The following is a 13,160-nucleotide window of genomic DNA, read 5'->3' as shown; positions in this document are numbered from 1 at the left end:
GGGTCACACGATTGTGTGGCCAGGCCGTGTGACTCACACACGGCTGAGACACACACCCGTGTCTCAGGCCGTGTGGACATTCGAAGTAGGGATACAAGGCCGTGTCCCAGCCTATGTCCGTGCCCGTGTAACTCTTTGACTTAGGTTACATGACCAAGCCACACGACCGTGTGCCAGGCCGTGTAACTGTCTGACTTGAAAGCTTTAAAAACCTACAAGGGACACACGCCATGTCACATGGCCGTGTGTGACACACATTCGAGACACACGCTTGTGTCTTAGGCCATGTGTGGACATGAAATTAGCCAAATTTAGACCATTTTCATCTCCAACTCCAATATGTACCTAAAAGCATTTTGTTCCAAAATTATAGACCTCAAAACAAACCAATTCATTCAAGAAATAATCCATTCAATGTACCAAAATAATCTATCCAACCAATATACCCACAAGGCACCTCAATTTCAAGCAACCAACAAATCATCTAAACATGCTAAACACTTATTAAAAGTAAGCATAATAACTTATCATAAACAAAGGTAATTCACATAACATACTTGAAGTATTCAAGCATCATCATTTGGCACCAAATGATTTATACATTTTCTACTTATACATGTTCCAAAAGGTTTACCTAATTATGCACACAAGTTCAACTATCTTTTACTAGCAACAAGCATAACATATCAACTTTCAATATTTACATCCATACAAAATATCTAAGTACTAAAGACCTTTCCTAATATATGCCACTTAAACCAACTAGCAATAACCAAAATGAATACCGAGATGTTGGTTACAGTGTGTGAACTTCTAAGTTGATACAATCAAAGTAACGATTCCAAAGGTCCTACAAGAATAAATCAAACTAATAAGCACCAAAAAGCTTAGTAAGTTCGGTATTAGTTTCATTTATTAATTAACTGAAAATGATCAAATTGATATAAACTTTCAATACACCGACACAAAGCTTGCTAGGCACAGAGCCCAAATAACACTAGCATAAAGGCTGCTAGGCACAGAGCCCGAATAACACCGGCACACAGCCTGCTAGGTACATAGCCCGAATATCATCGGCACAAAGCCTGCTAGGCACACAACCCAAATAACACCGGCACACAGCCTACTAGGCACATAGCCCGAATAAAATCGACACAAATCCTGCAAGGAACATATCCCGAATAACATCGGCACACAGCATGTTGGGCACATAGCCCGAATAACACCGGCACACAGTCTGCTAAGCATATAGCCTGAATAACATTACATTTCTATTTCTTTAAACATAATTAAGTGAAATTAATGATTTAACCAATAATAAAATAGCATGAAATATTCAACACAATTCATAGTAACCATATAACGAACTTACCTGGACTAAATTGTAGTAGTTGCAGAAGTTCAAGGACTATTCCGCTAGTTTTCCTTTTCCCCAAGTATCTACGGGATCTTGATCTAAAATATAAAATTACTCATTTATTACATATATATCATTTCCAATTCATTTTATAATTAATACCCTTTTATTTTTTAATTTTCACAATTACTCCAAACTTTTACAATTTTTGCAATTTAGTCTCTTAACTTAAAATTCATAAAATTAACCATTTTTCTCAAGTCAATATTTTATCCAAATATACTAGGCCCTCAAACAGTCCCTAATAAACATCGAATTCACTATTAGATTCTAAAATTTTATCAAAATCTAACAAAAATCACTTTACAAATTCATCAAATAACATAATCAAAGCTCCAAATACATGGTATTCATAAAAAAACATTCAATATTAATCAATGGAAACTTTTAAAAATTTTAACAGAATAAAAAATGAAGGTATGGGCTAACTGGACCTAGTTGCAATGCTCTAAAAACATAAAAATTACAAAAAATAGAATTAAAATGGACTTACATACAAGCTTTTATGCTCAGTCGATTGCAAAGCTTCCAAAAATGGTGAAAAATCATTAGTTTTTCGGCAAGAAGATGAAAAATATGATAAGTTTGACTTTTTTTTATTAAACATTAATTTATTTACTAAATTACCTAATTAGCTTTAATTAAAACCTTTTAAAACCACAATTTAAAAACCCATTATGGTCTATTAATAATCAAATGGGCTAATTATTATTTGAGCCCATTTTTATTCCATAATTAAGTTATTAAACCTATGGAATTCAAGATTTACTAAATTTTACACCTTTTCAATTTAGTCCTTTTCTCTTAATTAACTATCGAAACATTAATATTTCTATACCAAATTTTAATACAAATTTAATCACTCTATAAATATTTTAAAAATAATATTTACGAGTCGACACGATGGAAATTTTTGGTCCCAAAACCACTGTTCCGTTACCACTGAAATTCGGGCTGTTACACGTATACCCAACACACCAGCTTTCGGTTCTTTATCTATTTGAACTCAAGCTTTTACTTACATCAAAGTGTTTGAGTTACACATACATAGTCTGCCTTACACTTAGGAATTAGGTATGCTACACTATAAACGTCACTAGTGAATAAATTCACAAATGGGTTCAGGGTCTATTCTGCTTGGGTCCTATCTGATGTATTGTCATTTTAGTCAGTCACATAGATTTATGTCTTTATCATCTGGGAGTCATTCGCTTCAATACCCAAGATAATGTATCTTTTCAATTGGACTTGATAGACGACATACTAGTCTTTCAATCGGTTTCCTCATTTCTGATTAGACTAATGACATGTTTAGGTTCATCTACTAATACAAATTGTCTTTTTGTATTACAATCCGACCACGTAATACCGCTTAGTATTAGTTAAACATTAGACAACCAGTGAGCAACATTTGTTTATATTTTGCTTTGCGTGCAAAAACCATGTGAGGGCAATATACAAAGTATTAATGTAATTCATGAATAATTTTATTAACCAATCTGTTCAAAAAAATTACTAGTGTACTTAGACGAAAATACTACACTCAGGGCACCAGGTCCAACAATGCTTTGGTCAACCTCAGTGAGCCATTGGATCCTAGCTTTTTGTCTATAAAAGCTAGCCTCTACCTCTTGAAGCACCCTTAATTCAGCTGAAAGAGTCTCAACCTTCTAATGAACCTCAACAAGGTAGTTAGTTGAAAGATTGAGAAGCTGTTGTGATTCAAGCACAACTCTCTTCTGCTAAAATTTCTTAGAAATATTACCAAAATAAACCTTATAGAAGTCCCTCAGCTTACTATTAAGCCTTTTCAATTTGAGAAAAAGACATTTCATAGGGTCACCCTAAACTGGAACCTGCCAAGACTCTACAATAATAGAAAGGAAATCCTCATGCTAAATCCAAAAGTTAAAAAATTTAAAAGGCTTTGGGGGCATAGACAAAGACTTCTCAAACCAAACAATAGAGAAGCAATGATCTGAATCTTCAGGCCCTAAAAAATCTGCTTAAGAAAGAGGATAAGCCAACAACTAGATGGGATTTATAAGGACCCTGTCAAGCTTCTTGGCAAGAAAATTAAGCTACTAAAGATTTGACCAGGTATAAAAAGGTCTAACAAACCCTAATCCAGTTACATCAAGGCTATTAACACAATCTTGAAATTCCCTCATGTTAGAAGAACAACCTTGTGTACCATTGAAGTTTGAACTTTTAGAAGGAGAGAGGGTGACATTAAAGTCACCCCTATAATCCATGTAGGCTCCCAACCACTTGACTAACCTCAACAAGATGGGACCAAAGGTGCCTTCGAATAGAAGCATAATTCGAAGCATAAATAATTGACAAAAAGAAAGAGTTACCAGAGCAATTGACCCTACCAGTAATGCACTGATGAATAAATTCAAAGGGATGAAACTAATACCAGACTTGCAGAGCACCCAAAGTCGACCATTAACAGTAGCATCATAGTTGCAAAACACAAACCATTGATCACTAAGTTGTTGAATAACATGATGAGACTTGTCCACCTTAATTCTAGTTTCAAGAAAACACACAACATCCAATTTAAGTTTATTCACCCTATTGAGAACTTTTCGAAGCTTAATGGGACTATTGAGTCCCCTAACATCTAAAAACAAATAGTCATTGAGAAGGGGAAATAGATTTACCTTTTTTAACAACAAAGTCTACTATGAGTTTCTTTCCTTTGTTCAACAACCTTTCTTTTTACCCTTTAAAGACTTAACCAAAGGTCTACCCCCTTTGCAACTTTTCGAGGGTGTCTAATATAACCAAAATCATTGTCCATCTCAAGCTCAACAACAGAAGCAACAACATTTGTTACCACAACCCCTGAACCTGCAACAACAACCATTGAAGTAGAAACACCAACATCAAATTCCACAGCACCAACTTTAACAACAACTGTAATTTCACCAGCATCAGAGCCCACAATACCAACATCAAATCCAGAATACCACCTTCAGCACAAGGCAACTCAAGTAGATCCTTGCTGAGAATTGCAAATCTATTACAAAGCATCAGTCATGCTCATGTTGTTTTTCTTTATATTGTGTTCTGCATAGGCTATCATAGATACTTTATTTAGAAAATAATTTGTGTGTTCATGTTATTTTTTGTTTAAATTTATTTCATATTTGTATAATTTTTTAATAGTAATTTAATTCAAAGAAAAATTATATATTCATACAGTGTCTGTGCTTTTTTTTTTACATGCTAATAATTTTATATGTAAATTTTGACACATTTATGTATTTGTATTGTTTTAATGTTGTCATGTTTTTAATTAATCTACTTTGTTTTCATGATATGTTTTAATATCTTATATTTTGCATAATTATTTATATATACTTTTAGAATAAATAAGGTTTAGATATTAAATTGAAAAAAATTACATATAAATTATTTGTTTACTTGAACAAACACATAAGTTAAAAGAAACAAAAATGTCTTTTTTATTTTATCACAAATCTATTATTTGTAAAAGACTCAATATGAATATCTACAATCAAATGTATCATTTGGTTGTCAATTTCGTATTGAATCTCATCAATAAATTTGTGATAAATTAAAAAGATATAAATTTTTTTATTTTTTTAATACTTTACTTATATGTTTGTACAAATAAACAAATAACTTACATATAATTTTTTGTCAATTTCAATTTTATGTCATAAAAAATTGTCATTTAATTAAAAATTAAATGCTTTTATGAATATGTATTAAAAATATAAGGACTTAGGAAAAAAAACAACTACAAGGACTTTTTTTACTACCCATAACGATTAATATATTTAAAGACCTATCTATATTTTAAATATTTGGTTGTTATTTGACAGAATTTTTAGTTTATATATTAAATAATTTACAATATCTATTTTTAAAGGCATAATATCAAATTTTGCTCTTAATATTTACATTTTTTTTTGTTAATTTGATTCTTGTACTTTTTTAATTAAATTTTGCCCTGAACTTAAAAGAATCAAATTTGAGAAAAAGTTAAATTGTTGTTTTTTCAATAAAAATATGAATTAAAATGTTAGTTTTTTAAATATGACAACACGCATGACATTCAACATGTATTTCATGCTATTTTTAATATTTATGAACTTTTTATAATTTTTGAGTTTTTTTATATTTTAAAAATTATTTGTTGACATGCTATATAAGATAAATAATATCATGTCAACATGAAATACACATGCATTGTCATGTGAGTTGTCACGACTGTACAAGTCCAAATTTACCCGGGGCCTGCACCAAATTAAAACAAAACCCCTAGCCCAAACTCCCAATACCCAAACCATTCCCAAAACCCAATTACAGACTCAAACACAACTACCATAAGCCCAAAATCTAAAAGCCCAAACCCATCTTCAACAAAAAAAAAGCCGCACCTAGGGTCTTCTTCCTCTGCTGTCGCCACCTTCAGCAGCCACCTACCCTCTGCCACCATCGGCTACCTACTCCACTGGCACCAACCTGCAAAGAAATGACAACAAATAATAAAAAAAAACTTTGTAAAATGGCTATAAAAGCCATAGAAAATATGTAAATGGGGGGGATTTTTCGAAAAGAAAAAGGGACAAACCGTTTTAAGAAAAAGAGAAAAATAGATTCAATAAAAATAAAAAGAAATAAAGCTTTCTTCAGAGGTGATTTTTCGTTTTGCTCTTGAGCTCTCTTTCTTTTTCCATTTTTTACTTTTTTTTTGAGTTTTCCTTTAATTTCATCTTTTGAAATATTTATATAAAATAACATTTGTTTTATTTTAAGAAAAGAGTATACAAATATATATACAAAAAAAAATCTGACCTTTGAACTATACGGCGGCCGGCGCGGCGGCCGATGGTGGCCGGTGCGGCGGCCGATGATCAGTTCATTGGCTAGAGCTTGGCCGGTTTTTAGGGAGAAAGGGGGAGTTGAGAGAGTGTTTGAAGTTTTTTTTATGAAAGAAGGGAAAATGAATTTTTTTTTTGAAAATTTTGAAATTTATAGGGGTGCAAAAATGCGCCGCTTTGGCCTAGCCCCAGAACACCCAAAACGACGCCGTTTAAGGTTAGCCGACCCGAAACGACCCAACTAGCTACAGGATCCGCGTGTTTTCTTACGGAAGGGAAAATTGCGCTTCTAGCCCCTCTGCTTTTTAATGTTTTCTCGATCAGTTTTTTCATATTTTTAAATTTGCCCCTTGAGTTTATTTCTGATTTCAATTTAGTCCTATTTTAACGACGCTGTTTAGAGGAGAAGGAAAAGTTTCCCTTCCAGCCCCTCTATGTTATTCTCGCGTTCAATATAATCCCTTCCCTCTGGTTTTATTTGCGATTCAACCCCAAATTTTATTTTTTTATTCGATTTAGTCCAACTCTTTCTATTATTCATCATCATGGCTATTTTATATTTTAGTTTATGTACATACTTATACATATATATATATTATTTTATTTTATTTTATTTTTCTTCATAAATGTAGATATATGTTTGTATTTATATAATTATATATATATATATGTATATACATTTTTATATTTCTTGTAATCATGTGCATATGTCACGGGGCTAGACCTTTCGTCTCGCAATCCGTGCGGCCTTAGGCGATCTGTTCGTCCCAAACTCGCCTAAGTCAGCCTTTACGCCCAAAAGTGAGGACTCTTTAGAACTCCTCCAAGGCACCAATTTGTATAACGGAAGCGATTGTGCCAAAAGAAGCTACAAAAGAACAACAAAAAGCCAAAGAAAGAATGCACGCAAAGTGTTTGAGTAAATGCTCAAGAATTCTATTACTCTTAAGAATTCAGCTTACAATGGATGAGTACAAATGAGGGGGAGGCTCTCTATTTATAGTTGAGCTCCCCCAAAACCGACGGTCAAGAGACATTTACATCGACAGACGAGATTCACTATATCCCTTGATTTTAGGGATTTACAAGATTTGCCATATCAAATCTAATCTAATCTTTACAAGATATGATTCTCTCTATCTTCTAAGATTAGTTACTAAAATTAGCCTAAGTTGCCATGTCTTCATCATCGGGCCAACTAGGCTTCAATCTGACAGGCTTCTTCAATAGTTCTCTGAATCGGGCCAGTTCTTGTGGGCTAAATGTTCCTCATCTAATCGATAGACCTCCATGGGGCGCTTCTTGTGCCATGGTCACGAGCTTTACACTTTGGCCCGTGACACATACGCATACATGTTTTTATATATATGTGTGTATATGTGTATGTCTTCTAATTTATTTTTATATACATGCACGTAGCTATATGTATATTTACATTTGATATTTTTTACACATATCTATATACTAGTATATACTTATATATACTCTTCATATTTCATAACTTATATACTTATATATCTATAACCATGCCCCATTTCCATAAATATATACTTATATATATTCTTTATGCTTTTAAAATATATATTTTCTTGTAGATATTTTTATTTTTATTTTTATTTTCGTTTTATAACTCATGTATATTTATATATATATTTGTATTATATATTTTTATATACATATATGTCTGCGTGCATATATATATAAGAAATATACGCATACTTATTTTTAAATACATGTATATAAAAACATACTTTTATGTACCTTTTATAATATATATACACATATGTATGCATATTTCTACGCACGTATATGTATGCATTTGCTTACTTACTTTTTTTTATATAATAATTTTAAAAGATATACATATATGTATATATATTTACATTTCTATGATTTTGTGTATATACACACGTATATATCTTTTTACATTTCTATAATTTTATTCATTTTCTTTGTTTATTTCTTCATTTGTATTCACGTTGTTTAGAATGAATGTTTTAAGTTTATTCCTTATACGCTTGCTATTGTGTACTATATTAGTTTGTCCTTGTATTTATTTTATTCTGTAGCCCTTGCTTGTATTATTTTACTTACATCATCATAATTGTCATTTCATTACATCTATTTTTACCCAGATTCAAAAAAAGAAATTTTAAAAATATAAGTAATACTTGGTATTTGAGATCTTCGAGAGAACTGAGCCCTAACGTATTGGGTTCCGATTTTCTTCGTTGAATCTAAATAATCGAGAATACTCTTCTAAAAAACATAAATAAAAAGCTCATTGTTGGGAATTCAATACGTTGTGTCCTAACGCATTGGATATGACACGTTGTTTTTTCGAGATGAAGATTTTTTTCTAAAAAATAATAAAGGCAATATTCGATGTTTAGAATTTTGAGAAATTGTGCCTTAACGTATTGGGTTGTGATTTTTTTATTTGATTTAAACAATTGAATATCCTTTTAAATTTTATTGCACTAGTTTTTAGACAAGCTCATTTCTGAAGAGGTAAAATAGCGTGCCCTAACTCATTGGGTGTGACATTTTCTCTTTCTGAAATGAGAGGGTCTTCACGAGTAACTTGATTTATATAAGTTTTTAAAATAAAGGATCGTACTTTAAATCTATTCAAAATTTTCAATTTTCGACATTAAAACTTTAACTAATCAACTAGGTACCAATTTTGGGCGTATCGAGGATGCTAATCCTTCATCGTGTGTAACTGACTCCCGAACCTATTTTTCTGAATTTCGTGGACCAAAATCGTTGTTTTAATAAAATCAAATCGTTTATTAAAAACAACCACTTTTCAAGGTGACCCGATCATACCTTATAAAAAAGGATTAGTGGCGACTCCCGTTTTCATTTTCATTTTCAAAATCCAAGTCGACCCCGTTTTATCAAAAAATGATGTCAACAACGACAACATCGTTAAAAAATAATGTTACAGTAGAAAAAATGTGCTTCTCGTCATTAAATTAATGTGTTTGCTCGCGGTAATCGTGGCCTTTTGGGAGAATCAATGATGATATCTTTGAGGCATTTGCTAGTATTAGTACATATGAAAATTTTTTATTAGTTGGTTGTAAATAGCTCTAGAACTATAGAGCAGAAGATTATCTCGGACACTTACATTGATGAGATAAAATGCAATAAAAAAAGACACAAGAAATGAGTCATTTGCTCTTAGGTCCAGTTCTTTATTGCTTTTGCGAAGTACTTTTGAGAAGTGCTTTTGAGAAATTTGAGTGTTTGGCATTGCTGTCAAAAAGTGCTTTTGAAGAATAAAATGTCCATTTTAGAAATGAGATTATAAAGTAACAAATATGTATTTAAATAATGTTCAAATTAGTTAATATTATGATATTTTAGCAAAAATATAAAAATAATTTATTATAACTTATTGTTAATATTTTAATATATAATATTAATTTTAAATATTTCTAAGTAATTAATATTAATTATTTATAAAATTTAATTAGAATATATAAACTATATTTAAATATTTAAATATAAAAATTATTTTTTAATTTTAATTAATACTTTTAAGAAATTTGTATTATTTTATTTTAAAATATATTTAAATATATAACTCATATTATATACTAACATAACATAGAAAATATAAACTTAACGAATTAAAATATTACATATATTTAGATTAAAGTTTTAAAAAGGGTTAATATTTATATACTAAATATAAATACTAAAAATTTTACAATAGTATTTACAACTTAAAGTGAATTCATTAAACTAGAAGTTATAGCATCGTGTCCTGATTTTTGTTCGCTCGAACACTGTATTGAGTTTTTAGTCAGCTTCTCCAACTCATCTTGTACTTCTCTCAACTCTGCTCTAAGATCTCTAACTATATCCTCAGCTTCCCTTAGTTGTGCTTCGAGCTCCTCAATTCTTTTCTGTTGATTCAAAGACATCATCTCCGCTTCATTAACCTACAGTCACGGAGCAGACAGCAAATACTGTAGTTTTAAGCATTGGCTCAATTGGACCAACTATTTGTTTTCCATAGATAACCTTGAAAGCACACATTTACAAGGGTATGGCCTTGAAATAAAAGGGAACATTTATAGAAGTTCAAGCTTATAAGATATGATGGATCACAAGATAACAAAATGATCTCCAATATAAGATACAAAATAAACAATCTCGATTATCTGCTTCAATCTTATGCGCATATACGAGTAAATTTTCATGAATGAATACATTAGTCTCAGAACATCAACAATTGATGCACAAACAGACAAAACATCAACAATTGAAATAGCCTCACTTTCGCAGAACATATTTTGTTTAAATCTAAACTTTAGGATAATAACAATAGTTCAATTTTTGGTGCAAATCTCAGTAAATTCAACAAAAGAAACTAAAAACGGTAAAACACTTGCAATTTGGCATGAGAATCACACAAAGCTGATTGCCACAAATCAATGAGGCGAATTGAGCCCTTTGAACTACTATATGCTAGCATATTACAGTGGGCAGGGTGAAACTCTGCTGATGTTATAACCTCTGCAATGATAGACATTACAATAACCATTACTTTTGCAAATATATTGAACAACACTGAACTTGCATATGCTTTAAGAAGTGAAAGCAGCAGACTAAAGTACCAAAATAGAAAAGGCTTACCAGTTAGATTGCTAATTTCCAAGTTCCAAAGAATAATGAGGAACTGTAAAGGTTATTAAAGCTACCTAAAACTGCACAAGATTTTCAGTGAGTGTGTTCCTATCAGGATGATATAAGCACATTGAATTAATTCAATAGGAGACTAGTGTTAATGATATTGTCATCCCTTTCTAATCACCACCATAAATGGTCAGAAATTACTTTTAAGCAAGAACATGAGTTGATCATTCTAGGATTAAAGAAAAGTTAACACAAATAGACCAACTCAGCAAACATAGAATGTAAAATCTCATGTTAGCAAACAAAACATGTTCTGGCAATATGATGGAATAAATTAGATGGTAACCTGATCAAACTGAACTCAGCTACACTTTAAACTTTAAAAATATAGTATAATGTCACACAGGACACCTTATTGCAAAAATTCAGACACAGAATAAGAGACAGTAGGTATTGATTAACATAAAAGGATGAAATGAAGAGAAAGGCTACACACCACTTTCATAAATGGTGACTGGAAGATCTTTTTGCGTAGGATTGATTGCAGGATTGAGAAGCACATAGAGAGGACTTTCATTAATATCCATCAACTGTAACAATGAACAAGGAGAAACAATTATCAGAAGGAGAGGCAACCAAGTGTTACAACATTATAGTTCCATTGTAGAAATAAGTCATAAATAGAAGTGGAAAGCAGACCTAATCCATTTCTTCATGATCATCACCATATCAATCAAATATTTAATAATAAGCAACACAATCAAATATGCATCGAAACATAAATTACAAAGTAATTATCTATATATAACTGTGAGAGGATGGTTAGCAAATCATACGGCTCTATGAATGTGCATATCGGATTCCTGGGCGTCGCTCCCAGTGGAGTACCATCCAAGTATATAAAAATGGGGGAAAACCTTCTTATCCAGCACATATTGCCATATGATAAACACAATACATATACTCACGAGATTGAACCATAGCTAAACCGAGACAAGCAGAACTCATCCATCTTCTAATGCAGACAGAAATTAGATAAAACATAAAATAAGGTTTGAGATCACTTACCGTTTTTGAATTCCGATTCCAAAATCAAATTTCACAGTTTAAACCAAAGAAGAACTAGCTGGACAACAAACAGAAAAATAATAAGTTGCCAATTGACCGTAAAAAACGAAAAGAAATGAAAGGAAACAAGAGAAGTTGGTGAATACATCAATGGCAGCAGATCTTGATCTTTCACAAGAAGGAATTTTTAAAGAACTTGGTGAATTGGTGGATACCTTTTGTTTCCTTGACGATGATGATTTGGAGCTCATCAGAAAATCATTTGAATTCACGGAATTTGCCATGATTGAAGGCTGGTCAACGGAGTTGCAGACTGAGATTGAGCTAAGGAAATTGACTATTTGAAATCAAACCCAGAATTTTAAATTGAAAACAGAAAAAAAGAAAGGAATATTGAAACTCTTATCAATTTTCCTTCAATCCAAACGCTAAATCCAAATTCAAACCCACCTCATACGAACTCAAAAAGCAACCAACTTTGTTGTTTCCACCTCAAGATCAGATGATTTTATTAGTCCGCAAATGATTAATTTCGTTCGAAACAACCAAATAAATGGAAATTTTCAATCGCAAATTGAGATTTGAGATTGAATAATGAGAAACATGTTAGGGTTGTGAATTAGGGAAGTGAAATTTCAGAAACAGAGAAAAAGATTACGAATTACTTACCTTCTAGGAAGCTCCAAAGAACCAGAGAAGAGAAACTTTTTTGGGGGAGAAGACAGGTTAAAATGGGAAATTATCAGCCAAACGGACTTTTGGCTGAAGAAAAGTTAAAATTTTTAACTTCTCCATCAGCCAAAAAGCACTTCTTTGATGGTGGAAAAAATTCTGAAATGATGGCTGTTCTTCTTGCTTTTAAGAGAAAAAAAGCAGAGAAGAACGTGCCCTTAACGGTGAAATCGAACCATTTTATTATGACATTCTGAACCTTTTTAATAATTTCATTATAAGCTTTAATCATAAATGTTTTTTTCTTGATATAATACATATAACAATTCATATATTCTCTCAACTTTTTAATAAGAAGAGTTTAAAAGTACTCGAACTCATAACCATGGTTATATGAATCGAAGTATTGCTCTTAAAAAGAAAATTGTATAAGTGAGAGCTAAATTTATCAAAATTTTCTTTTTAACTCATCATTAAACAAACAAAAT

At 31.5% G+C, this 13,160-nt stretch overlaps 1 long non-coding RNA gene across 5 annotated transcripts; it reads right to left on the bottom strand.

Annotated features, from left to right (window-relative positions):
- Positions 1-9,949: 9,949 nt before the first annotated feature.
- Positions 9,950-13,160, bottom strand: LOC107950555 (uncharacterized). Of its 5 annotated transcripts, XR_001698104.2 has the most exons (6): positions 12,451-13,160; positions 12,216-12,324; positions 12,001-12,058; positions 11,429-11,522; positions 10,933-11,003; positions 10,434-10,812 (listed from the first exon to the last, which is right to left on the bottom strand). It is a non-coding gene; the product is annotated as an uncharacterized lncRNA (long non-coding RNA). The 5 variants fall into 5 exon arrangements; XR_005911142.1 differs by having other exon boundaries at positions 12,147-13,160; XR_001698101.2 differs by having other exon boundaries at positions 12,216-13,160.

This window comes from Gossypium hirsutum, chromosome D03, assembly GCF_007990345.1.
Source record: "Gossypium hirsutum isolate 1008001.06 chromosome D03, Gossypium_hirsutum_v2.1, whole genome shotgun sequence".
Classification (NCBI taxonomy): domain Eukaryota; kingdom Viridiplantae; phylum Streptophyta; class Magnoliopsida; order Malvales; family Malvaceae; genus Gossypium; species Gossypium hirsutum.
This window is presented reverse-complemented; position numbering and strand designations above follow the sequence as displayed.